This window comes from Bos javanicus, chromosome 2, assembly GCF_032452875.1.
Source record: "Bos javanicus breed banteng chromosome 2, ARS-OSU_banteng_1.0, whole genome shotgun sequence".
Classification (NCBI taxonomy): domain Eukaryota; kingdom Metazoa; phylum Chordata; class Mammalia; order Artiodactyla; family Bovidae; genus Bos; species Bos javanicus.
In genome coordinates, this window is record NC_083869.1 from 118,836,451 (window position 1) to 118,844,287 (window position 7,837).

The following is a 7,837-nucleotide window of genomic DNA, read 5'->3' on the forward strand; positions in this document are numbered from 1 at the left end:
AGCTCATCACTAATTCAAGATCATGATAAGTTATTGAACCTGTCACTAGATGTTATCCAAGTTCTCAGTATTGTTACATAACTACTCTTCAATTCTGATCAAGGTATCTCAGTATATTTGGTTTCCCTTGACATCCTCTGCATTTTGCTTCATGCATTTAAAACTATGATCCTGGGGAAGGTCCATGGGTTTCCCCTAACTGCAGGAGGAATCCATGCCACAAAACTGATTAAGATGCATGGCCACTCAGAGAACAACTGGCCACTTTTTTTTTTGTTTAAAAAAGAAGAAGAACCTCACCACAATCCAAAGAGTTAATATTTATGGAGCCCTTACCACATGCCAGACATTTTCTGTGTGTTGCTACATTGTAGCTAGAGCTGTTATTTCCATTTAAAGCCAAGGCACAGTGCACTGAATGGGATAACGTGGCCATGAGCACGCAGCAGTCATGGTAGGCGCCAGGAGTCAGCCTTGACCTTTTAAACCCAGTACTTGTGCTCGCTTTGGCAGCACATATACTAAAATTGGAACGATACAGAGAAGATTAGCATGGCCCCTGCGCAAGGATGACACGCAAATTTGTGAAGCGTTCCATATTTTTACTGTACCAGCATCTGCCCACAGGGAAGGTGTCCTCGTCAGAGCCCCGCTTGCCCCACTCAGACATTTGTAAGCCAGGCCAGCATCAGGCTCCTGGTGGAGGATGGGACTGCAGAAGCTGTGGTGACCTGTAGAAATCATCAAGTGCAGCAGTTCTAGGGCTGTGTCCCAGTGAGTGGACCTCCCTCCTCGAGTTTGTCCGAGGGCCGGGGAAAGTGGCCTTGCAATTTACGGGGCCTGGAGCCCAACTTGAGTCCTCAGCTGAGGTGGATGAGCCCTTGATTCTCTTCCTCTGGACCCTCTGGACCAGTTTCTCTGTCCTCCGCCCTATGGTGCTTTCTTTTGAGCTGGAGAGAAAACCCTCCAAGATCATCCCATTAGAAGCTCCTCAGCTACAGCGATTCCAGTGTGGGGAGTCCCCTTTCCTGACTCGAGTGAACCCCAAGATCCGACTGTCATGCCTCTCTATCCAGGAGCCTGAGCACCCCAATGCCCTGGGGGCCTTAGTTTCCTCCTGCTAACCGAAACTGCAGTGGCTGGAGATCTTGAGGCTGGGCTTCAACTCCTTTCCCTGGTCATGGCCCTTACCTTCTCTGAAACTGAACCAGGACCCCAGATCCTTGGATTCACAAAATGCTACCCTGCCGTTATTGCTCCGTATTCTAATGCCAACTTGCCTTGAGGAAATTGTGGAAATCATAGTGCTGTTGCCTTTCGTCTCTAGTAGGTGTCGAGGCACCTGTACTCACAGGTGGTCCTGAGCACCTGGGTTCTGTCTTTGTGGCAGGGACTTGCCCCTCATGGGTTTGCTCCTGACAGGTTCCTTGCTCTACAATAAAGCTCTTGGGATGTTTCTCACTTTCAAAAAAAAATTAAATAAATAAACCAAGTACTTGAGCTTTCACCATTCTCAGGCAGACTGCCTGCAAGGCCCGGAGAAGCTCAAATTGAGTGTAGCTCACTCTCGAGGGCTGAGGGCTGGGCCGTAGCCAGCTCAGTCCACAGGAGGGAGGTGGTCTCAGGGGCTCGAGTGTTCAACTCACCTGGGGTGACTGTGGCCAGGTCTGATCCCACAGGCACCAGGCAATCTTCAGTCCCCTAGGTTTACCCTGGTTCCCCTGTCCCTTGCAGGCCTGGATAAACCAGACTGGAACCCCAGTGTCTTAGGGGGCTTAGGGGGCAGAGCTCTCCCCAGGACAGACACACACTCTAGGGCTCACCTCCTTCAGCATCTTTCTTTCCCGTGCTGCTTCTAGCCACCAGCCACCAAACCTTCCTTCCCCGGTTTTATGATGTTTGCTCCCACCAGGCGCTGCAAGATGTCCACCATGAACTAGAGGTGGTCCAGGTCACACATGCCCTCTACCATCCTTCTGGTTCTTCCCCGCTTCCTAACCCCAACTCCTTCCCTCCTTCCTCCCTTTCTGAGGCAACAGGCCACAGCCCCCTTGTCTCTTGGAACAGTTCCACAATTTTCACCTACAAGGACTTTCCCAAATGGTTTGTTTTCTGAAGGGGAATTTTTGTAAACAACAATTTTCTCAAGTAGTTGTATGTGCTCAGTGATATCTGACTCTTAGTGACCGCATGAACTGTAGCCCACCAGGCTCCTCTGTCCATGGGATTTTCCAGGCAAGAATACTGTAGTGGGTTGCCATATCCTCCTCCAGGGGATCTTCCCAATCTAGGCATTGAACCCAGGTCTCTTATATCTCCTGCATTGGCAGGTGAATTCTTTACCACTAGCACCACCTGGGGGATAAGGCAATGGCAACCCACTCCAGTGTTCTTGCCTAGAGAATCCCAGGGTCTATGGGGTAGCACAGAGTCGGACACGACTGACACAACTTAGCAGCAGCGCCATCTGGGAATCCCAGCGTTTTCTGTCTCCCTAATCACTAAACTGGGTCCTGTCTTATTTCAGGCTGCTATAACATAATGCCATGGATCAGGCAGCTTAAACAACCAAGGTATTTCTCAGTTCTTGAGGCTGGAAGTCTGGGATCAGGTCGCCAGCACGGCTGGGATCCGGTGAAAGTCCTGTTCCCAGTCCTGGACTGCTAACTAACTTCTCACTGTGTCCTCCCACAGCCGAAGGAGTGAGGGAGCTCTCTGGGGTCTCTTTGATAAGGGTATTAATCCCGTTCACTCTCATGACCCTAACCACCTCCTGAAGGCCCCACATCCTAATACTATCACACTGGGGAGCGGGGGAGCGGGGGTGGTGGCAGATTTCAACGTATGAATTGAGAGGGGAGCACAAATATTCAGTCCCTAACAGCCCCCAAGTGTCCCAATCAAGGGAGGAGGGAGCCCTGAATAGGTGACATGTTTGAACTTGGTCCTTGGGATTGGACATCACTCTTTCACATGACGGATACCGGGGCTTTTTCAGCTCATCCTCTGTGCCGCCCAGCTATCAGGAAACAAGAGGCATTAGCTGCGTGCTGAGAAAGCCCACCACTCAGCCCCAGCCCCATCGGCCCACTCAGGATCGGGGAGCTGCCCTGAACATACTCCGCGCCCTCACAGAGTCCCAAAGACACTTCAAGGCAGGGCCCCTTGGTCTGGTCTCTCTGAAGACCCCGCACCTGGGCACTGAGGTCTCTCGCCACCTCTGCTCCGGAGGGCTCTCTCTGCCCAGCTGCCCATTTTGCTTTCCTTTCTGAAATAAGGTGATTCACTCTGCCCTCTGTGATTTCCCACCTCTCCCAGACCCGGCCACTTGCTTCCTGGGGCCAGCCACACATGATCCTTCAATCACGCCTCCCAGACCCAGCTGGACATCCAGCTGAGTGGCTTGGGCACTAGGCCTGCTCACTTCTGGGTGGAGGAGTGGCCCGGGCCTCCCTGCAGTGACCTACCGCCCAGCAGCTCTCAGGCCCTCGGTGCAGGGAGCCGCCTACGCTAGGTCATGAATTCCAAGGCTGACATCTGAGACTGGGTCAGTTGCGGTCTGCAGGCGTGGGTCCCATTCCAACTTGGGACAACTCGGGACAGACCTCAGGGCTGAAGGGGTCTTGTGGGCACTGGCTGAGGCATCGTCAGGCCTGCATCCCAGTTCGACTTTCCCACCCACCCCCACTGCTTAGGAGGCTCCTTGAAAAACCACCCACATGCTAAGCTCCATCTCAGAGGCAGCTAGCTTTTCAGGAAACCCAACCTGCAAGACACCCTTAGGCTTCAGTCTGGGGAGGAAGCCAGGTCTTTCAGAGGAGAGAGTGGGGCTGGGAGAAGGTGTAGGTGGCAGTGGGGGGATCTGTGGGTACCACCAGAGCCCCACGGTCTTGGCCACTCAGACCACAGGCTTCAGGACACCTTCTGTGAGCCCACAGCTAAGCCAGCTTGCGTTGGGGTGCTTCTGTAGCGACACTTGGGGGACCCACCCCCGATGTTGCTCTTCTTTTATCATTTTACATATCAGACCACCATGGCCTGTCATTTAAATGGCCACTGTGATTTTTTTTTAAGTTTAGAAACCACACGCCACATACAAGATCTACAGGTGGTATGGGTTCAGGACTCGCCCTGTTCTCCGATCCCCATGTATTCAACATCTCTCAGAGGGGCTCTGAGCCTCCAGTTCTGTCCTTTTTGTCTCACACAGGAGTGGACACACAGTGGCTGTTCAGGAAATATGAGGTCAGTGGACTTGAGTTGGAGCTGAAGGTGGTTCCATTGCAGAAGCAAAGGGCACTTGCCCATCAGGACCACAGGACCAGGGCACACTGGTGAGAAGTCTCTTCTGTTACCTCTATCTGAAAAGGAAGTCAGGTTTTGCATCCGAAGGTCAGGTTTAAAAAAAAGCCCTGCAGGATTAGGGGCTAGGGGGTACAGAGGAGTATGGCTGGGCTCAAGATTAGAGCACCAGCCCCCAAACCTGGAAGAGTGCAGGCCTGGGCTGGTTCCTTGGAAGAGCCAGGACAAGATTCTGCCACCCCATGGAGTGTCAGGATGGCCAAAGAGAGCCTCGGGCTTGAAGGAGAAAGACCACTTAACACTGAGTTCTCAGGGGCTGCAGGGAGGAGCTTCTTGCCCAAGTGTTTGAAGAGCCTGTTACATGGACACCGTGGCTGTGACCAGTAGGACCTGAGACTCAGAGGCCCCTGTAAATAGGGCAGCCATCAAAGGACCCCATTCCTAGGGCTTAGGTATGTCCTGGGAGAGGGAGCGAGCCCCAGATGATGGAGCTGGAATATACTGTATACTGTAATATACAGTACAGTAATACAGAGTATACTATAATACTGTAGCTGGAGCTACAGTAAGGCTTGCTGAGCTCAGAGCAGGTTATATATGCATTGAAGAAACAAAAGAAGCACAGTGATTCTTTTGTTCCAGGTCACAGAGTAAATCTGTATGCAAGGCCTGAACTGTCCCTCCCCCACAAAGAAAACTTATATGTTGAAGCCTTAACCCCCAATGTGATTGCATTTGGAAATAGGGCTTTTAGGAGGCGATTAAGTAAAATGAGGTCGTAAAGTTGAGATCCTGATCTGACAGGATTGGTGTCTTTATAAGAAGTGATACCAGAGCTCAGGTGCTTGTCTCTCTTGCCCTCTCTCCCTGCCTTGTGAAAGTGAAAGTTGCTCAGTCGTGTCTGACTCTTTGCAACCCCATGGACTACACAGTCCATGGAATTCTCCAGGCCAGAATACTGGAGAGAGTAGCTGTTTCCTTCTCCAAGGGATCTTCCCAACCCAGGGATTGAACCAGGGATCGAACCAGGGTCTCCTGCATTGCAGGCAGAGTCTTTACCAGCTGAGCTGCCTTTTGAGGACACACTGAAAAGGCACCTGAAGGCTCTCACCAGAAACCACACGCTGCGGGACCTTGAACTTAGACTGCAAGAACTGTGAGAAATAAATTTCTGTTGTTTAAGCCCCTCTGTTGGCAGTGTTTTGTTATAGCAGCCCTACAGATTAGGCACCAGTCTCTTTCTAGAAATGGGTTTGCAGCATGAGGTCCCAGGGAGGAAATCTTCCCTGGGGGTCCAGTGGTTAAGACTTCACCTCCCAGTGCAGGGGATATGGTTCGATTCCTGGCCCAGGAGCTGAGATCCCACATGCCTCGTGGCCAAAAAGCCAAAACATAGAACAGAAGCAATATTGTCGCAAATTCAATGAACACTTTAAAAATTTAGGTTCACATCCAAAAAAATCTTTTAAAAAAAGAGAAATATCAAGTTTCCAGCTCCATGACATCAATTTTCATCCCCATTTCATCCATGTGACTTCAATGTCCCAGCCTTTGAAGTCAAATTTTCTTCATACTCCAAGAATGTTCACCTTGCTCCCATCTTTTATTAGTTTGCAGGAGTGCATTTTCCTGCCAGTTTTCCCTCCCCGAGTACTTCTGGGTCTCCTGCCCCCAGATGTGCTGACAAGGTCCCCATATGCCTCCTGGTTTTGCATTTACACCTGCTCCACTCTGCTGCATGTGCGTGATTCCAATCAGTGAGAGGTGAACCCAGCTACCACTTGAAGTCTGTGCTGAGGACTCAGAAAAATGGGAAGGAAAGCACAGCCAAGAGGCTTGTATCTGCTGTTGGAGGTGGCCCCTCCCAGAACCCAGGGCCAATAACATCCAGCACATCTTGGGGGTGGTCTGCCCACCTGTCTGGTCCCAGGTCTTTTGGAAGCTTCCTTGACCATCTCAGACCTTTGGCCATGAGGCCTCCTGTCCTTCAGGGAAGGATGAAACCCTACCATCCACCCTTAGAGCTGTGGCTGGATCCTGGACCTCACACGATGGTCCCTGGGTCATTGAACGCCTGTTATGTTTCCCAAGTCAGGGTCATTCAGGCACCACCAGCCATGACAATCAGCTTCTTGGATCCTCTGCATTTAGCCAGGTCAAAGCTGATAACTGCACCTCTTCCCTAACTTCTCTATGGCTTCTACTGGCCCTCACACCTTGAATGAGAGGCCACACACACACATGTCTGTGCACCACCATCCACAATGTGCCACCGGCAGAGAGGGCTCTCTGGCCGGGAACACACTTCACAGAGACGTTCGTTACACAGACGCACCCTGAGGTTCCTCTTGCATGACTATAGGTGCCCCTCGGATTCCCAGATCTCAACAGCCTCCCTGCAGGGTTGCTTTCGAGGGCCACAGAACAAAGTGTGTCTGAGGCTTCAGGGTGAACTCAGGGCCCCTCTCCCCAGGGGAAGTGACGTCAGCCTTTGAAGTGACAAGGCTTCAAAGACCTCAAAGCCCTGAGGGGCACATTTAGCTCCCGATCAAGCGCCCTGTAGGCCCTCCTGCAGTGCCTTTGTTTGGAGGACACATCTCGCAGGCTTATGGTGGGGGTGGGAGGATGGGATGCTCAGGCCAGTGTTAGGGCAGAAAGACGTCTGTTGGTCCTTCCACCCCAGGCTCCTGTGCCCACCTTGACCTGCCTGCCATACGCTCTCCATCAAATGTCCATTCATGGCTCTGCATTCTGCGAACACTGGAGAAGCTGCCTCTAGGTGAAAAAAAGCAAGAGGTGGCTGTGATGGAGATTTCAGGGGTTATTCCCAATCCTCCTTCCCCAGACCTTCTGTGGCACTTTTATGCAGACCTTTGAGTTCTCTGTCCCCCTCAGAAGTGGGGTCTAACAGTGGCCCTGGCAGGTGACAGCCCATAGCACAGCCTACGCTCTTGGGTTGATGGAGGGGGGTCTGATGTGGCTATGACCACCATCCCCACACGGTTCCTATGTGGGGACGCCTCTGTCTCTACCTCTTAACTGTTTTGCACACCAGACTCTCCTCACACCCACACAATTGTACCTCTCAACTGTTCTCTTATCTTTCAACAGAATGCTTTTTAACCTCTGTTAGTCTCTACAGTCGCCCACCAGGTCTGAACAATTTCAAGCCTCCGTGCACTCTGTTTATTTGTGCTAACAAGGCTGTCATCTCACTGCAAATGTCATTTGTATCCTGTGGCAGCTACACAGCATTCATACAATGACTCTCGGCTTCACAGGGTCTCCGGAGAGAGAAAGACTCAACAGGAATACAGTGGCGAGTGCAGTTTGTGGACTAGCATTCTCCATGTAAAAGCTCCCTGCAGGCCGATATTTCAAGGGAGCATCCATCCTTACCCCCTGAAGGGACATCGTGGTCCAGATGTGGGGTGGCTTCTGGGTCAGCCGAAGATGGCTGTTGTCTTAGCCTTCTTGTGCTGCCAGAGCAGAATACCACAGACCTGGTGGCTTTAACAACAGTTCTGGCAGCTGG

At 51.6% G+C, this 7,837-nt stretch overlaps 1 non-coding gene across 1 annotated transcript; it reads left to right on the forward strand.

Moving 5' to 3' along the window:
- Positions 1-497: 497 nt before the first annotated feature.
- On the forward strand, positions 498-604 carry LOC133236374 (U6 spliceosomal RNA). Its single transcript, XR_009732860.1, has one exon. It is a non-coding gene; the product is annotated as a U6 spliceosomal RNA (small nuclear RNA).
- Positions 605-7,837: the final 7,233 nt, after the last annotated feature.